This window comes from Myotis daubentonii, chromosome 9 (assembly GCF_963259705.1).
Source record: "Myotis daubentonii chromosome 9, mMyoDau2.1, whole genome shotgun sequence".
Taxonomy (NCBI): Eukaryota; Metazoa; Chordata; class Mammalia; order Chiroptera; family Vespertilionidae; genus Myotis; species Myotis daubentonii.
Genome location: NC_081848.1, coordinates 11,110,339 through 11,131,050, shown reverse-complemented (window position 1 = coordinate 11,131,050; position 20,712 = coordinate 11,110,339). Strand labels below are relative to the sequence as shown.

Genomic DNA, 20,712 nt, shown 5'->3' with positions numbered 1-20,712 from the left:
TTCAATTTGAACTGCTTCTTTGATTATCTTGCACATCCTTCTATGCTTTCTCAATGCCCAGTTCAAATGATATCCATAAAATACAGACATCCCATGTCCTTGGTAAAGTCAACAATTTATCCTCCATGAAACCAAAGCATATTCTTATGTCACTAGCATAGCTATATTCTATGAAAATTGATTGCATATAAGTCTTACTTGGCAAGATTGTGAGCTGCTTAAAGACAGAAAAGTGCTGATCTCTGGAACAATCCAGTGGACAAGATAAATCGCCCAGAGAGTGGGTAACAAGACAGATTCAGAATCATTTGAGGCATGCCAGTAGGATCCCTGAAGCACTGAGAGCTAGAGGAGTACTGTGATGGGCTATGAAATAATCATCTGGTGACTCAAAGGGAACAGAGAATTTAGAACAAATGTATCTTTATTACAAAATCTCAAAGCTGCTCTACTCAGTAGATCTTTTCATATTAATCTATGACAGGCCTTCCCATCTAATGAAATGAAATGAAGAAATCGAATGAAGGAAACTGTCTATCAATTGTCAAACATAAAATTAAATGCACTTGACATTTGCCCACTTGGTGTGAATTTATGTGGGACTTTTTCGGGACTGCTCTTAAATGGACTTAGAAGGATGAAGCTATATATGTGTCCAATGAACTGAAGAGAGGCTCTTAAAGAAAAATTATGTAATAATTTTCCATTTTGCTCAGACACTTTAAAATGATGAACACTTTTACTAAACCAGAAGTATATGAATTACAACCAAAATATCTGTAAAATTTTAACTTTAGCTACTGATAAAACTCTTGGGTGTGAGTTAGTATAAAGCAAATCTTTAGAATGAATTAGGAAGCAGTAGTTTGGGGTGTGTGTGTGTGTGTGTGTGTATGTGTGTGTGTATAGAAAAATTATCAATGTAGTAATGATGCTGCCTTTTCCCCACAAATTTTGTGGGGAGAGAAGTTAATATATATATCAACCAAATTGCTCATTGGATTCTTATAAAAGCGTAGATCATGCTAAATAACCAGCCCCTAATTGTGTATTTGTAGTTATCTAAATTTCATTTTAGGCCCTATATTCAATAGCTTACTTGAAGATATATTATAAAGAATCTAGTCAAAAGATATCTATGCTTTTACTTATGTATTTCTTTAATCTAAGAAATACCTCTTCTAAAGTCCTTTCTTGCATATCTTAATCTTAATGCTTATGATCAGGAAATATAACTTCCTTTCTTTTACTACATGAACTTTTCCTCTTTAATCATAGAATATGTAGATTTAAATTCTTATATCATTGCCAAACAAGGAAAAGGAATACATTTTAGGTCTGCAAAACAAAGCTAGTGGAAAGAAAATTTAGCCTTAAATTTATAGTGCTTTTTTGTTTTAAATTTTAGTCTCTCATTTTGGAGGGTTGAAAAAAAATCTATTTTTAATTAGGAAGTAAAATCCTGTATTTTTCCTACCAACTACAATCATAATAATTGGAAGTTTAGTATCCAGTCTCTGATGGGTAGTCAACAATAAATATGATTATAATGATTAGAGGAAAAGAAAAAAAACACATAAAAATAAATGAGTTAATTTGAAAAATAATTAAGTAGAATTTTAGAAATTATATATATATAATCAGTTAAATTAAAAATCTAATAAAGCCTGGCTGGTGTGGCTTAATGGTTGAGCTTTGATCCATGAACCCAGGAGGTTGTAGTTCCATTCCTGGTTGGGGTGACTCCTGGGTTGCCAAAGTGATCCCCAGCAGGGGGCATGCAGGAGGCAGCAGACCAATGTTTCTCTCTCATCATTGATGTTTCTATCTTTCTCTCCCTCTCTCTGAAATCAATAAAAACATTTTTTTTAAAAATCCAATAAATACATTAAATATTTGGCTAGACACAACTAATCCTTTATTTATTATCTTAGACTTTAAAAATCTCCTCTTAGATGTTATTTTTCATTCTTAGATTACATGAAAAAAGAGAATCATTAAATATATAGAAGCAAAATTTAAAATTTAAAAAAAAAATTTTATTAAGTATTCCCCACATGCCAGAGGTTTACATAGTTGTCTCTTAACAGCCTAGCTTCAACACCTTGGACTATATTTATTGACATTTTACAACAGAGGAACCTGAGACTAAGAAATACTAACAAATCTGTAGTTCACTTACACAAGTTCTGGACCATCTGTTCTAGCCATCCTTTGCTCTTGCCTTTGGCTCCAATAGTTTCAGTTGCTAATTAAACTATCCCAAATTTTTATTTTAGCAAAGACCTCTCTTTTAAGCTCAAGAAAAACATACTCCACTGTTAATGATCATAGTCCCTGGAATACCACATTGGGTTTCAAACTTTGCACTGATCTTTACATTCCCACATCCTACTCCAGCTTCCTATTTGAGTAACTGGGAACATTTAACTTCTTCCTTCAGCGCCCAAATCCCATCACCAAATCTTCTTGTATCTAGGTTCTAACTATAATTAATATCCAAACAATTCTCTCCACAATGCTAGTTCAGGCCACCAAATCTTTCATCTCAGGTATGACAACAGCTTCCCCATTCCACTTTTGATTTTGTTCTCTTTAAATACTTTTCTATAGACAGCAATTTTCTCAAAATGCACCGCGGATTGGATTACTCCTCTCTTCAAAACCATTCAGTCAAGTTCTATAAAGTCACCTTTAAACTATTTATAAAGCCTTCCAGTCTTTAGTCCCTGTTTGGGTCAACAGCCTCGCATCTCAGCAAGCCAGCGTTCACACCTGGCACGCATGCCAAGTCAAATGCGTGTCCGCACCTTCTAAGTGTCTGTGCTCGTTTATAGAAATATCTGTAATCCCCCTTCTCTAAAATTTCATCTATTAGGTTTGTTTTACCTGGAACATACCTTCCTGTCCCTCCACCCTCCTTGCTCAGCTCCCTACCCCATGTCTCTTGGGCTAAATTCCACTTCTCTACAGGGTTCATCTCACCTTGTAACCAAGATAAGGATTCCTCTGCCTGCCGCAAGAATGCCAAACTCAGGAGACAGGTGCTGGGAAAAGGAAAGAGGTTTATTCGAGTGCTGGCATAGAGAAAATGGGGGACTTTAAGTCCTCAAAAACCCATCCTAAGATCTTAGTGCAGATGAAGGTTTTTACGAGGAGGAAGAAGGAAAACAGAACAAGGAGGTTGGGGGAGGGGCTGTGGCCATGCAGCAGTGTCCTTGCTAGTCCCAATATGGATTTTCCTGGTCAGGGTCCTTGAGTTAACCATCTGTTTTTGTTTTTTATCAGGGGATTACTATGTCTGGGCAGTCTGTGTTAGCCAGGGCCTTGAAGGTCAGGCTGCTCCTTAGGTTCACACAGGAACTGAAACTGCTGGATTGTGAAGTATACTAAAAAATTTTTTAAACATGTAAGCTCTAGTTTTGAGAGAAAAATCAGGTTAGAGCAACAGGCTGGTTTTAAATTTACTAAGATTATCGCTTCTCGGCCTTTTGGCTAAGATCAAATGTAGTATCTGTTCTTATCAGTTTAATATCTGATACGTCCTCTATCCGAGGACAAAAAAAAATTACTAAGATTAATATGGGTAGCTTTACATAGGTATAGCGTATTCATTCCCTGTTATAATCTCTCGCTTCGTCAAAAGGTCATTCATGATTGCTAAACTAGGCTAGGCACTCTGATATTAGTTTGTCTAATTCATTCATTCATTCATTCATTCATTCATTCAATAAAGAGTGACTATAAAGGCAGCATAACAAAATGCCTAAGAACACAAACTCAAGCTAGACATAGAGTCTTAGCTCCTTAGCAGCTATAGAAGCTTGTAGAAGCTATTTAAGTTTCATTTACCTCAGTTTCTCCAGCTGCAAAATGGGAAATATTATGGCACTTGCCTCAAAGCGATTTGGGGTGTTAAGAAGTAAGTTTGAATATACAAGTGCCCAACACACAGTATGTAACATGTTAGGTTTTTAATATTATTACTATTTGTTAGGCATAGTATGAGGCACTCAGATGTGGAGGAGGATAAAACAGGCTAGGTTTATGATCTTCTGGAACTTACTATCTGGTGAAATAAAAGAGATACAAGAACACACAAATAATGACATAAATACTAACGTGTTAGCGGCTATGAAATAAAAGCAGAGGGAACATGGAGCCCATGATAGGGCTAGCAACCGTAGGCAGAGGCTTTGCTGAGAAAGTGATATTTACTGAGACCTGACAATTGAATAGAATTCAGTCAGCAAAGAGGACAGGTAACGGTTACAGAAGAGACGAATAGCCCAGAAGGAGTTTCTGTGTTTGCCTCTCACTGCTCTCATAATGCTTTTCTTTTCATTATTTGTGTGGTGCCTATGTTCTGACTTCACCCCAACACCATCATTCCCAACAACAAACAATAAAACAACAAAACACACACACACACACACACACACACACACACACACACACACACACACACACACACTTAAAGCTATAACCTCAGTGACTGCAAGATCCGTAATGTCTTGTTTTGTTCCCCAAAATATCCAGAAAATAGGATCTAATTCTTTTTAAATCCATTATAATCCATAGTTGATAAAATAGGCATCAAACTCTTTAATTCAATAGCTAGTTAAAGAAGTATTTAGACAGAAGAACATTCTTTTTTAAATAAATTTTTATTAATTTCAGAGAGGAAGGGAGGAGAGAGAGATAGAAACATCAATGATGAGAGAGAATCATTGATTGGCTGCCTCCTGCATACCCCCTACTGGGGATAGAGCCCTCAACCAAGGCATGTGTCATTGATCAGAATCAAACCCAGGACCCTTCAGTCTGAAGGCCAAGGCTCTATCCACTGTGTCAACCCAGCTAGGCCCAGAAGAATATTCTTGAAAGAGGATATTGTTTAACATACAAAGGTACATTATATGTATTTTAATTTGGGCATGTTTCTTACAGCAGCATAGATTTCTCTCTGTAGGCATTTCACCAAACTGCTGCAGGCTCTGGCATTATGTTCTTTCGGATCACACTAGCATACAACTGTATTTACTTATAGATAACTATCCAGATTGGGCAACATTCATGATCAGCACAGCAAATATTATCAGCAAATTTAACTTCTAAATTGAACCAACTAAGAAAAGATTCCAATTGTCTTCTTTGTCCCCACAAAAAAAAAAAAAAAAAAAAAAAAGCAGGCTTTAAACCTGAGTCAGCTAAGATACTGAGTAAAAGGGTGGGATAAAGTTTACTTCAATATATATTATTAGATAACTAGAGGTTCAGTACACAAAAATTTGTGCACTCGGGGGATTCCCTCAGCCCGACTTGTACCCTCTCGCAGTCTGGGACCCCTTGGGGGATGTCTAACTGACGGTTTAGGCCCGATCCCAAGGAATTGGGCCTAAGCTGGCAGTCAGACATCCCTCTGGCAGCCCGGGGGCCCTCGGGGGATGTTCATGGGGAGTGGGCCTAAGCCATTAGTCGGACATCCTTAGTGCTACTGCAGAGGCAGGAGAAGCTCCTGCCACCACCTCTGTGCTGGCAGCCATAAGCCATCATCTGGCTGAGCGCACTGTGGAAGCACACTAACCACCAGTGGGCAGCTCCTGCATTGAGCGTCTTCCTCCTGGTGGTCAGTGAGCATCATAGCAACCAGTCGTTCCTCTGTTAGAGTCAATTTGCATATTACCCTTTTATTATATAGAACTAGAGGCCCAGTACACAAAATTCATGCAGGGGGGGAAGGGGTCCCTCAGCCCGGCCTTCACCTTTTCTAATCTGGGACCCCACAGGGATTGGGCCTAAACCAGCAGTTGGACATCCCTCTTGCGATCTGGGACTGCTGGCTCCTACCCACTCACCTGCCTGCCTGCCTGATCACCCCTAACCACTCTAACTGCATGCCTGATCACCCTTAACCCCTCTGCCTGACGGCCTGATCGCCCTAACTGCTCCCCTGCCTGCCTGATCACCCCTAACCACCTCTGCCTTGGCCCCTGCAGCCAGGACCCAGGCTTCCCTCCCTCTGGTCGGCCACAGGCACCCGGGACCGCGGGCTGCCTCACCTGGGCCGGCTGTAGCTGTAGGCGCCTGGTACTGTGGGCAGCTTCTCCCGGGACTGTGGGCGGCTTTGCCCAGGCCCAGCTTTGTCAGGAAGGATGTCCGGAAGATGTCTGATCTAATTAGCATATTACCCTTTTATTAGTATAGATGGTGGGGTCCTATTTCTGTTCCTCAGAGGCTGTCTGGGCTTATGTACACTCATCTCTGAATAATGAAAGGTGTCCTTGAAAGAGAGGGTCCATTTCCTGGTTCCAAAACATTTGGCTGTGGAGTCCCACCCCTAAGCAGTGATGTTTGTCCCCGAGAGAATAGTCATGTTCATGGTTTTCTGGGAGTTAGCAAACCATCTTCCCTGCAGGAAACTGGGACAAAATTATAATCTTCAGTCACCATTAAAATCTATCCCACAGCAGAGAGATTAGAATAATCATTAGGTGAAGAGACAGTGATGGTTTGCTTTTATATCACAGGAAATAAAGGAGGATGGAAGGCAGAGATGTTAAAACTACTGTTTTATTTTATAAAGAAAATCTACAAATGTAATCAGAAAACTACTAAGAATATAATCTAGATTTCAGGGAAGATTCTTAAATTCTTTGTGGGGACGATGGTTTTAGTTTCTGCCCTGAAGTATAGCTGCTCTTTTAAATGACAAAGCTTCCATCTGGTCCATCTTGATTTAAGATGCAGTTTTAAAAATAAAACCACAAGGCAGTGTTTACTGAAAGCACAAAATCTCTCTACTTATCACCCAAGTAAAATATGGGTTAAAACAACAAGCCAAGAATGACAGAATTTTATACAATGTTAGTGTCACTTTATTTGCAAAAAAAAAAAAAAAAAAAAATGTTAAATGTGCCTAACACCTTTAAAATAATTATGTGGCTCAAAAATTATTCACAGAGCTAAATCTGATCTCAGATAATAGCCTCTGGAAAGGCATATGAAAAGTAAATTAACTTGCATAGGCATGTTTGCAGTCAGATATTCACTCTCAAATGATAGGGTAAGTGAAAGAGATTTTGCTGTGGTAAATCACATTTTCTTCAAGAATATGTATGGGATTTGATAGAATTCAATTTTGGAAGAATATAAAAGAAATAAATCTAAAGCCGTGTCAAGATCCTTCAGTTATATAAAATTACACCTTTGAAATTACTCTTTTCCAGAAAGGCAGCACTATCCTTTAAAACTTATATGGGTTCTCTTGTACAAGCTGATTGTTTTGTGTGTTTTTAAAAATATTTCTCTAATTTTCCATGACTGCTGAGTTGCTTCTGAAGTAGTATTTTTACCAGTTTAAATTGGTTTATAATTGGTTGCATTTTTGCAATTCAGAGGATTAGCCGAGCACAGAATAACTTTTCAGAGGTGTGTGTGTGTGTGTGTGTGTGTGTGTGTGTGTGTCGCATGTATGTTTGTGCTGTTATCAGAAGTTAATCATTATTAAAATTTTAGAAATATTTAAGAAATAACAATTTTTATTTATGACAGTTATGTTAAATTGCCTTTCAAATATGCACTCAACTCTTAATTTGTGCTCCTATGACATTCTTCCTACAGTTTTGGGTCACAGACCCATTCAAGGATCCAGTGGGCCCTAGACAGTTTGGCTCAGTGAATGGAGCGTTGGCCTGAGGATCAAAGGTTAAAGGGTCCCCAGTTCGATTCTGGTCAAGGGCACGTACCTCAGTTGCAGGCTCCTCCCTGGCCCCGGCCCTAGACTTGGCTCACGCAGGAGGCAACCAATTGATATGTTTCTCTCGCATCGATGTTTCTATCTTTCTTTCTATCTTCTACTCTCTCTAAAAATCAATGGAAAAATATCCTCAGGTGAGGGTTAATAGAACAAAAAAAAAATAGGAATCCATCTACACAATGGAATACTATCAACACTAATAAAAGAGAAAAATGCTAATTGGCGTACGAGCTACCCTTTTCATTGGCTAATCAGAGCTATATGCAAATTAACTGCCAACTATGATTGGCAGTTAACTGCCAACTAAGATTGGCAGTTAACTGCCAACAAGATGGCGGTTAATTTGCATATGTAGGCACAATGCAGGGAGGCGAAAGGGAAAGCAGGAAGAAGCCCCCTGCCACTGACAGTGATCGGAAACCCAGGGGGGAGCTACAAGCTGGGGGGCAGAGCAAAGGCGGCCCTGGGGCCGCCTTTGCCCTGCCCCCCAGCCATGATCGGAGAATCAGGCGCCTTTGCCACCCTTGCCAGTGATAGCAGGAAGTAGGGGTGGAGCCAGCGATGGGAGCTGGGCACGGTCGAAGCTGGCAGTCCCAGGAGCTAGGGGTCCTTGCCTGGGTCTAAAGCGGAGCCCACAATCGCGGGGCCGCTGCAGCTGCGGGTCCCCGCTGCCAGGGCCGGACACCTAGGCCAGAGGTGTTAGGCCTGGGCAGGGGCGGAGCCTGCAACCGCGGGGAGCTGGGGGTCCCCTGCCCAGGCCTACACCTCTGCTGGAGGCCTCAGGCCTGGTCAAGGGGCCGATCCGGTGATTGGTGATCGGAGGGTGATGAGGGTCAACTCCTCTGGCCGAGGCATCAGGCCTGGGCTGGGGGCTGAGCCGGGGATTGGGGGGATATGATGGTCCCCTTGCCCAGGCCTGAAGCCTGGGTCAGAGGCGTCAGGCTTGGGCGGGGGGTGGAGCAAGCGATCAGAGGGAGATGGGGGTCCCCTGCTCAGGCATGATTCCTGGGCCAGAGGCCTCAGGCCTGAGCAGGGGCCAGAGTCAGTGATCGGGGGTAGATGGGTGTCCCCTGTCCAAGCCTGACACCTCTGACGGAGGCGTCAGGCCTGGGCAAGGGGCCGATCAGGTGATCAGAGGGTGATGGGGGTCTATGCCTCTGGCTGAGGCATCAGGCCTGGGCAAGGGGCAGAGCCAGCAATCGGAGGGGTCTGGGGGTCCCCTGCCCAGGCCTGACGCTTCTGTCAGAGGCGTCAGGCCTGGGCAAGGGGCCGATCCTGCGATTGGAGGGTGATGGGGGTCAACGCCTGAGGGCTCCCAGTATGTGAGAGGGGGCAGGCGGGGCTGAGGGACACTCCCCCCCCCCCACACCCAGTGCACGAATTTCGTGCACCGGGCCCCTAGTGCTGCTATAAAACAAAAGGAAATTTTACCATTTGCAATAGCAGGGATGGACCTGGAGAGCATTATGCTAAGCGAAATAAGCCAGTGAGAGAAAGATAAGTATCACGTGATCTCACTCATTTGTGGAATATAAGGAACAACATAAACTGATAGACAAAAATAGATCCAGAGACAGAGAAACACCAAACGGACTATCAGACCTCAGTGGGAAGGTTGGGGGCAGGGGTGGTGGGGGAGTGGGGCAGAAGGGGTGTGTGTAATAGATCAACCAAAGACTTCTATGCATACATATTAACATAACCAATGGACACAGGCACTGGGGCAGTGGTGCCTTGTCCTAGGGGGCAGGGGTGGCCAGGGAAGGGTCGATGGGAGGAAAAGGAGACATATGTAATATTTTTAACAATAAAAAAAATGAATCCAGTGAAAGCCATAGACTCTCTCCATGAATGCATGTGAGCACACACAGACAATTTTATATATAACTAGTTATTTTATGGACTTCCTAAATGCCATCTTCAACATTCTCTTGATATTTTTTTGGCATTCTTTTGATAAATTTTCCTACTTTTAAAAAAGAGTTCCTTTTTAATTCATACATTGACTCATAAAACTTTCATCTGGAAAGAACTTTAGAGATTATCTAATCTGGTTTCCCTAAAGCTCTAAGACAGTAGTTTTCAACTTTCCTAATGCCGCAACCCTTTAATATAGTTCCTCTTGTTGTGGTGACCCCCAACCATAAAATTATTTTCGTTGCTACTTCATAACAGTAATTTTGCTACTGTAAACAATATGTAATTATATATGTGTTTTCCAATGGTCTTAGGTGACCCCTGTGAAAGGGTCGTTCGATCCCCAAAGGGGTCATGACCCACAGGTTGAGAACCACTGCTCTAAGAGGTAAGGCAGATTCCTCAAGGATGCACAACTAGAAAGTACCAGGGTTGGGATTACAATGTATGTCTCCTGGCTATTTATCCAATGCTCTTTCAATTAAGGTAGACATTAAAATTCTAAGAATAGATTGCTAGCACTGAGTAAATGACTAATAAAGAAATAAAAAATTAGGCCAACGAAACTGCAAATATCTCCACTGCTATAAAAGCCATCTTTGTGACTAACAGTGTTTCCCCCTATGATTACACAAACACCAGAATAAACACAGGTCCTGCTTCTTGCTTTACTGAACAAATCCTGTAGGGCTCAATAGAGCACAGAGCTTCCATGAGCTTCAAAGGGACTTTAGTTCTTGGTTCAGCTCAGCAGCGATGTTAAGCAAGAGGAGACACAAGCCAACACCTTTGAGATAAAAACAGGAAACAAATTACTGTATGACACAGTTAAATAATAAGAAAAATGGGCCCATCCCTACACACTAATACATTTCTCTGCCAATCTTCTTTAATCTCCAGAGACTTAGGTATCATTCTTTCACAATACTGTTTCTATCACAACAATGAAATCTCTCCAATATCTTCTCGGGGAAACTTGGATACAATTTGTTAAGCAGTAATTGTGTTACCTACACTATTGATTTAGGCACTCATCCCACAAGGAGCTTAGCTAGTGATGAAATTTGCTTGGGCTGTGTTGCTTGACATCACTTTAACAGACACATTGAAGTAAAAGGCTTCCACTTCTTTCAAAGAAAGATAAGTGCAAATATTTCTTAGAAAATTAATGTCCCTCAACCAGGAAGCTAGCTACAGGATGCCAAGTTACTTGGCCATTGCACAACAGATCAGTTTCAAGCACAGGTACTTTTAAAATAAAGAATGACAGGTAAAAGACAAAGTAAGACTTGATAATGGAAGAACTCTCAGCCACCTTCCATTTAATCAAAATAAGTCAAATGACAAGACATTGTAGGTGTTTCTCAAAATTACCTATAATAATAAAGCATAATATGCAAATTGACCGAATGACGGAACAGCAGAATGACCATCCAGACGACCTTCTGGAGGACGGCACTCTCACATGCACTGGCACCAGGCCAACCAAGGCAGGTGCAATGCAATTGGTCCAGGGGCTCAGCCCTTGCCCCATGATCGCCCCGCAGAGGGAGGCCCAGGTCTCTACTCCTATATAATAAAAGCCTAATATGCAAATTGTCCCCTTAACCGGAAAGTCAAATGCTCACTATGATGTGCACTGACCACCAGGCGGCGGTGTGGAACATGGCAGGTGTGGAACATGGGCCCTGACAAGAGGGGGATCATAGTGGGATGGTGCAAGCGGGGTCCCAATTGCCCTGCAGATGGTGACCAGCGGCCGGCAGGCCCTGATCACCCGATTGGGGCTGGGCCCTGGGCAGGGATGGGGAACTGGAGGTGGGTGGCGGCGACCAACCTCCTGCAGTGTCCGGGCAGGGGGCTGCAACCTCTCGCTGTCTACCTGGGGCCAGGGGTGATGGGGACGGAGGTGCAGTGAGAATGTCGGGTGTCTACCAAGCTTGCTCTCACTCCCCGGGATGCACCGTGCTATTTCTTCCGGGTGAGCCGGCCACAGCCGCTGGGACTGCAGGGGCCAGTCCGGCTCCCTGTAGGTTCGTGCAGGAGCCGGTCTGGGAGGCCGGCTGGAAGAGAGCGAACTGCCCGCCCAGCTTCTGTGCGGTGCCACCCGGTGGCCCAGAGGCCCACACTGCACCCCAGCCCATGGTGTCTGGCTGTGCTCACCATATCTCAGCAAGGGGACTCAAGCGCCATGACTCAGGCGGAGGAGAGTGCACGGGGGCCTGGGGGCCCAGGTGCTGCCCAGGGCCCAGAGGTCAGCTGGGACCTGCCCTTCCATGCCACATGCTCACGCTTTGATCACTGGCCAGGCCTAGGGACTACACCTGTGCACGAATTTCATGCACCAGGTCTCTAGTGTAAAATAATTGAAACCAGTGAAATTTAGATATGGTGGTTCTCAAATGTAAATGAGAGAGCCACCTAATATTCTTGTTCAAAATCAGATTCTGATTCGGTTGGTCTGGGCTGCGCCTGGAGAACCTGCATTTCCAACAACCTCCTGGGGACTGTTGACCACACTTGAAAAATAATTTTTTTTTAATATGTTTGTATTGATTTTTTTAGGAAGAGAGAGAGAAAAACATTGATAGGCTGCCTCCTGCATACTCCCTACTGGGGATTGAGCCTACAACCCGGGCATCAAACGGGAATCAAACTGTTGACCTCTTGGTTCATAGGTTGATTCTCAACCACTGAGCCACACCGACTGGGCAGCTGCTGACCACACGATCAGTAGCAGGGCTTACAGTGGCTATGGTCTAAGAGAACAATGAAACTCTGTTTTTTATGAGAACTGATGTTTACCAAGTACCCACTACATGTCAAGCACTTAGCCCATATTCTGTTCAACACACAGAACCTGCCTGAGGAAGATAACATTGCCCTCATTTTATAGATAATTAAAATGAAGCTCACTAGGAAAAAAATACATGCAAATAAGATAAAATGTCACAAATGGGTAGAACTGGAGTCTGAAATTAGAGTTGTCTGGTTCAAAACCTTTTCATTAATTTATTCATTAAACATATATGAAATGGGATACTCACATGTGCAAGACAAATATTGTGGAGATAGAGCAGATACCGGACAAAAGGTCTGAACTCACGGAGCTCATGTTTTAGCAGGGAAGACAAATTGAAGTAAATAACTCCTCAATTGTTTTATAATATGTTAAATCCTGTAAAAGAAAGTTCAAGGTGTTCTGAAAGATTATAAAAAGAAAGACTGGCCTGCCCTAATACGAGTTAAAGTAAAAAAAAAAAAGCCTTCCCTAAAGAAATGCTTTTTGAGTTGAGCTCAGAAAGATGAGTAAAAATAATTAACTAGGTGTTAGGTGTTGGCAAGGAAATCAGAATGCATGCAGCAGAACAGGCCTATTCGGGTAAATTAATAGTATGTACAAAACCCAGGGAGGAAAAAACACACTATTATGGATAGAGATGAAGGGCCTGAAATTGGAACTGGTGAGAATGGCACCAACCAGATTATGTGCAGTCATGTTGTTTTTTATTTTGTTAATAGTAGTGGCCTTTGATTATAAAGGAAAGCCTAGGAGAGGTTTAATGGAGACCAAGCACCATTAACGTAATAAAGAGCACTCTGTTGGCTGGTTGGAAGGAGGCAAACAAGCCAGTTGAAAAAGACCCATTAAGACTCAGGTTAAACCTGGGTGTAGCAGTGGAGATATCAAGAAGAAAATAAGTTCCTATGTAATTAGTAAAAATCTATTATTTTTCTCTAATTTTCTGTCATTAGAAGTATAGGATAAACTACCATACCTGAGTAGTCATATCATCACATTTTTATAACATGAAATAATATTTTTAAAATTTTACTCATTATTTAGACCAAAGAAAATGTCACCGTTAAAACATCAGACATGCCCATAAAGTCTTGAGTAAGGCAGAATAAATAAGTCAGATACTAATAGTCAATACATTGACGTATGTATCTATGTTCTATTACACAGGCCTCAAGTTGAGGCAAAATTGGGGGTGGGGAAGTAGTTCGGAAATTCTCATTATACGCAATTGTCTATTTTGCTTTCAGCTCTCCCTTTTAACTTTGGCTCTGTGTAGATAGAATCCATGATAATCTGGCCCAGTGAATTGTGCTTGAAACAAACTAAACATCTCCTAAATATTAAACTAACAGAAATAAATTAGTAAAACTGTGAAGCAGAAAGATAGAATCTTTAGGGAATTTGCTAATTTTCTACAAGAAATTTTCTCTATCTCCTTCTCTGTCTGCTTCTTCTTTATCCTCTCCCCTTCCCCTTCTTCACCCTCTTCCTCTTCCACTCTTTTTTTCAAGTTTTCCAGTTGGTCAAAATTACACTCATGAAAATATTGATGACTTCACAGACTATTGAGTGTTTAGTGTTGAAAGAGTTAGAGCAAAATCAGACGTTTTTCATAAGGCTATGGTTGAAAATATCCACTCCACATAAATGCTTTGTTTTCCTATTTCTTAAGGTTTTGATATTTTATCAATAAATTTTCAGGAACTGTTAATATGTCTACAAGAATGTTTCATTCAAAGCGTCCTTGAAACTGTTAACACCATTAGGAATCACAACTTTCTTTCTAGCCAGTCACCCTGTAATATGGGAAATAAGTCTTGAGTTTCCTGTTTGGGTAATTCTTGCTGTTTATTATGTTGAGCTGAGAGGGAATTTGGATAGTATCTTTTCCAGCCTCACTTTCATAGTTGAGGTATAAATTTTATATTTTCCAATTACCTCACATTGTTTTAGTATCATGCAAGACACACGTATTTTAGTTCTCATAAAAATACTAGTGTGAGAGTTTTATGTATCTACTTGGCTAGGCTGTAGTCCCCAGTAATTCAAACACTGAACTAGGCATTTCTAGGAAGTGTTTTGTAGATAGTATTAATTTAATAATAAATTCACTTTAAGTAAGGGAATTTATCCTGGATAAAGGGATGAGCCAGATTCAGTGAGCTAATAAAGCTGAGGTTTCCATGAAGAAGAAAGTCAGTTCCTGGACTGCAGTCTGAGGTCATGGCCCAGAGTTCTAGCTGCTCTTTCTGAGAGCCTACCTTGTGGACTTGGGACATGACTGCTGGGCCCCAACAACCATGTAAACCAAGTCCAAGTTATAAATATGTTAATATTTATCTCCTGCTGATTCTGTTTTTCTGGTTCAACCCTACTGATTCAAATAATAAAATGTCATAGGTTTATGTTCAGACAATGCAACCATAGATATAAATCTGAAGTGCCTAGTAATTCTCTTACATTCTTCAAGCAAGTTTTAAAGATACTTCAAAGGACTTACTATGAGTAAGGGACTGGATTAAACATTATAGCATGCGCACAAACTTCAAGGTTTTATCAACAAATGTAGTACCAAGAAAGAGTAAACTAAGTGTCATGAAGGAAGAGCATAGCACTATAATTGTACAATGAACAATTTGTCCAAATATAGAGTTATTAAATAGTCAAGAAGAACTTGGGCTTATAACTATTATTGTGGGTTATTTGGTTAATTTTTTGTTTGTTTGATTGGAAGTTTAGGAAACATATCTATTTCTCTATTCAGGGCTCATTTTTTTAAATATATATATTTTATTGATTTTTTACAGAGAGGAAGGGAGGGGGAAAGAGAGTTAAAAACATCGATGAGAGAGAAACATCGATCAGCTGCCTCCTGCACACCCGCTACTGGGGATGTGCCTGCAACCAAGGTAGTTGCCCTTGACTGGAATCGAACCGGGGACCCTTCAGTCCACAGGCCGACGCTCTCTCCACTGAGCCAAACCAGTCAGGGCAGGGCTCATTTTTTAAACTTTCAAATGATTGGAAATTTCAAATATAAGATGAAATAAATTTTAGTTCATGCAATAGTCAATGCCCAATATATTGACCCCAAAATGCATATAATACATTGATCAACTCCTTTTTGCATTTGGAAGTTTCAAAAGATCTAGGCCTAGCCCTAGAAGGTAACATTTGACATTCCCTTTGATTAGTGAGATTGATGAAAATTTAACAGGCCAATAGAGATTTCAGTTCAAACTACCAGCTAATTAAGTCATATTTCATTTTTTTTTTTAAGCAGAGAAGTAATTGAATCATTTGAAAAATCAGAACTTACTAGTGTGGCTTCTAGAAAGTAGCCATTGCACAGTCATCTGTCATCAGACGATACATGGCATTATTTGCAGCAAATATCCTAGACACTACAGAATTCAGAAAAATAAATTGTATGATTGATTTCACTGTGTCCCATATATTTTGGATTGTTGTGTTTTCATTGTCATTTGTTTCCAGGATGTTTTTTTTTTTTTCATTTCTTCTTTGATCTCTTTGGAAACTCATTTATTATATAATAGCATGCTATCTAGCCTTTATGTGTTTGATTTTTTTTATTGTTTTTATTATACTTGATTTCTAAATTTATGCCATGTGGTCTGAGAATGCCGTATGCTCTATATGATTTCAATTTTCTTGAATTTGTAGACTTAGCCTGTGTCCTAATATGTGGTCTATCTTTGAAAATATCCCATGTGCACTTGAAAAGAATGTATATTCTGTAGTTTTAGGGTGAGTTGTTCTGAAGATGTCAATTAGTTTCATTTGATCTAGTGAGTCAATTAGGATTTCTGTTTCCTTGTTGATTTTTGTCTAGAAGATTTATCCAGTGATGTCAATGGGGTATTAAAGTTCCCAACTATGATTATATTGATGTCAATTTCTCCCTTGATATCTTCCAGAAGTTTTTTTTAATGTATTTGGTAGCTCCTGTATTGGGTGCATATATATTTACCAGTTATATCCTCTTGTTGTATCAATCCCTTTAGTAACATGAAGTGGCCTTACTTATATCTTGTTATGGCTTTCACTTTGAGGTCTATTTTTTCAGTTATAAGTATTTATACCCCAGCTTTTTTTAAATTTCAGTTTGCCTGAAAATTTTTTTCCATCCCTTCACTTTCAGTCTGTGTGAGCCCTTTGTTCTGAGGTGGGTCTCTTGTAGACAGCATATATATGGGTCATGTTTTCTTAACCATTTAGCCACTTGATGTATTTTTATTGGAGCATATAATCCATTTAAGTTTAAGGTTATTATTGGTAGATACCTGTTTATTGCCCATTTTATTCTTTATTTCTGTGTTTCTCCTTCTCTTTCTATTCCTTCTTCTTAGACCATTCCCTTTAGGATTTCTTGCATTGCTGGTTTGGTGGTTAATAAATTCCCTTAGCCTGTTTTTGTCTGCAAAGCTCCTAATTTCACCTTCAATTTTTAATGATAGCCTTACCGATAGAGTATTCCTGAGTTCAACACCTTGCTTTTCATTACTTTGTATACTTCATTCCATTCCCTTCTGGCCTGTTGTGTTTCTGTTGAGAAATCATTTGATAGTCTAATGGGAGATCCCTTGTAGATAACATTCTGTCTCTCTCTTGTAGCCTTTAAGACTCTTTCTTTGTCATTAACATTTGCCATTGTAATTACAATGGCTTTGTGTGGGTCTTTTTGGATTCATCTTGTTTGTCATTCTCTGTGTTTGTGTGATTTTTTTCTTTTCAAAGTCAGGGAAGTTTTCTGTCATTATTTCTTCAAATAGATTTTCTATTTCTTGCTCAGCTTCTTCTCCTTCTGGCATCTCTATTATGTGTATGTTGCCTCATTTCATGTTGTCTCAAAACTCCCTTAAACTGTCTCCCTGCTTTTTAAATTTTGTTTTTTAATTGCTGTTCAGATTAGGTGTTTTTTCTAGTATGTCTTCTCACTCACTGATTTGTTCATCAGCTTCTTCTAGACTACTGTTGAAACCTTCCATTTTGTTTATTATTGCAACTATGTCATTCTTAACTTCCTCTTGATTCTTACACATGGTGAATTTCTCATCCAGGCATTTGAGCGAACATATTACTCTGAATTATTTCTCTAACTAATTGCCAGCCTCCATTTCATTTATTTCCTTTCCTAGTGATTCCTTCTTTTCTTTCCTTTGGGGATTGTTTCTTTGTCTCTCTATTTTTTGTTGCCCCATTATATTTGTTTTGATGTAATGTGAGTTGCTATCTTTTTCTGGCCCTGGGAAACCTGATTGAGGTCTGAGAGGTTGAAAACCCTATTAGTCTAAAAGTCTGGGACTCCTTAGCCCAGAGACTGAGTCTGCCTTGAGTCTCACATCTTTATTGTCTCTGCTCTGAGTCATACTCCCATGGATCTGGTCCCTCAGTTGTCTGCTTCAGATGCTTGGGGTCAGAGGGGGTGTGTGCAAAGTTCCTCTAGTGTGTAACTCCATGTGAGTTCCCAGAGCCCTCTGGCATGCACTTCACTGCTTGGGCCAGGTCCTGTGGCAGGGTAGCACCCTGTGTCCTTCTGGTGCACACTTGCAGCGTTGTCCTGGGGCCTGGATGAGGCACTGGGTGCCTCTGGCTCACAAGGTCAGCACAGTTGTGGGGCCTGCAAGGGAAGGGGATGAGATCTCCTGGTGTGCACTCACAGTGCATGGCTCTGTAGCACAGGGTTCTGGAGCATGGGGTCCTAGAGCCTGGTTGGGGAAGCACAGGAGGTATCTCTGTCCTGCACTCACTGGGGATGTCTGGGAGCCTTCAGTGAGGTAGCACACCAATACTGCAGGTGTATGTGGTGGTGGTGATCCCTTGTGAATTATGGCTGGTTAGCGGTGTCCGAGGCCACCAGGTGTTGGAGTGGTTGTGCTCCTGGACTCTGCTGTTCCCCCTTTCAAGATGGTGTGGGCTCCATGCCAGAGCCATGCCCGACCTGGGAGCGCCAGTGGCAGTAACAGGGGCTTTCTGTCCAGGAGAGTCTGATCCTCCAGTCCTCAGGACTCCTGAGAGATCTAACTGTCCCTCATTCATACACACACACACACACACACACACACACACACACACCACACATCCATACACTCCCCTCTCACTCCTTTGCTCACTCACACTCTCTCCCTCACTACCATCCTTCTGGCTGCCATGTTGGGATCCCCCATTAGTAGAACTCTTAATAGCATATCAAATCCATAAAATATATGCTTTTTGTTTTTGTTTTCTCCCAAAGAAAAGTATATAATATTCAAATTAGTGTTTCATAGGTGTAGGACAGCCATGGGCAAACTACGGCCCGCAGTCCGGATCCGGCCCATTTGAAATGAATAAAACTATTGAAAAAAAAGACCGTACCCTTTTATGTAATGAAATTTACTTTGAATTTATATTAGTTCACACAAACACTCCATCCATGCTTTTGTTCCGGCCCTCTAGTCCAGTTTAAGAACCCATTGTGGCCCTCGAGTCAAAAAGTTTGTTCACCCCTGGTGTAGGATATATTTTTGGTGAAATATATTGCCATATGGGATAATATAATTATAAACAATGGTGAAAACATACTATGTTTTTTTTAAATAGTAAAACTATATTTCTTGCAAATATTACTTCACTTACCAAAATGTTTAGCCAGTTAGAAAAGAGTGTTCTGAAGGATCTCTGATTTCAACATTTAACATCAGTCTCTTCCCAATTTTTGCCATCATCAGTATTAATGTAGTGTTTTATACATGCTAAGTTATTTCAAATGAAGGAAGCTGTATCTGGTGTTACTTTAACAATATTTTAAGGCTCCTTTGTGTAAATTCCAATCCCTTTAATAATGGTCTTATCTCTGCATTTTCTTCCTTTCTCCATCCCACAATCCCAGCCAACCATCATGGATAATTGAATGCCCTCAAGACAGAAACATACATGAATACATGCAGTTTCCTTCTATTATCTTATTCTTCACCACTTTTCATATCCTTGTCTCTATTCTGGCCATACTAGTAGGTCAAGAATTAATTCAGTCCCACTGCTCACTCCAAATCATTATTTCTGCCTCTTTGAGTATTTAACTTCCCCACCATGATATCCTCCCCACATATACAGTTCCCTGGTTAATATCTAAGGCTTTCTTCAGGCTTTTAGCCCACTCATATCTGGTAGGATTAGGGAGTTACCCTGACCAGAAAAAGTATAATGGTCACTTCTCATAGATTACAGTATCATCCTGTAAGCACACTATTGACATAATCTCTTTCCTTGATAATTTTTCTCTCTTTAGTTCTTTGAGAATTTGAACTCTTCTTCATTGTTGGATACTGATCTTATTGTTTAGTATATAATAGGCTCTCAAATACTGTATCAACAAATAAGTGATTCCTTTATTTATATATTAAGAAGTTGAGAATAACAAACTATTAGCTTTATTCAAGAACTTCAAAATAAGGATTATTATAGAGCTTTGTGGTGTAATGGAATCAGGACTGCACTGGGTATAAAGCACATTTACTTATTCTTCCTCTTTTAAAAAAATTATCTTTATTGTTGAAAATAATACAGATGTCCTCCCTTTTTTCCCAGTTGACCCCCTCCACCATGCTCCCACCCACCCTAGGCCTTCACCACACTATCTCTGTGTCCATAGGTTTTGCATATCAACACTAATAAAAGAGAAAAATGGTAATTGGCGTACGAGCTACCCTTTTCATTGGCTAATCAGGGCTATATGCAAATTAACTGCCAACTAAGATGGGCAGTTAACTGCCAACAAGATGGCGGTTAATTTGCATATGTAGGCACAATGCAGGGAGGCAAAAGGGAAAGCAGGAAGAATCCCCCTGCCACTGACAGTGATCAGAAACCCAGGGGGGAGCTAAGAGCTGGGGGGCAGGGCAAAGGCGGCCCCAGGGCCGCCTTTGCCCTGCCCCCCAGCCATGATCAGAGAATAAGGTGCCTTTTCCGCCCTGGCCAGTGATAGCAGGAAGTAGGGGTGGAGCCAGCGATGGGAGCTGGGCACAGTCGAAGCTGGCAGTCCCAGGAGCTAGGGGTCCCTTGCCTGAGCCTAAAGCGAAGCCCACAATTGCGGGGCCGCTGCAGCTGTGGGTCCCCGCTGCCCGGGCCGGACGCCTAGGCCAGAGGCGTCAGGCCTGGGCAAGGGGCCGATCCTGTGATTGGAGGGTGATGGGGGTCAACGCCTGAGGGCTCCCAGTATGTGAGAGGGGGC

The 20,712-nt window shown here is 41.1% G+C and overlaps 1 pseudogene; it reads left to right on the top strand.

Annotated features, from left to right (window-relative positions):
- Nucleotides 1-3,475: 3,475 nt before the first annotated feature.
- On the top strand, nucleotides 3,476-3,637 carry LOC132242473 (U2 spliceosomal RNA; annotated as a pseudogene).
- The last annotated feature ends 17,075 nt before the right edge of the window (nucleotides 3,638-20,712 follow it).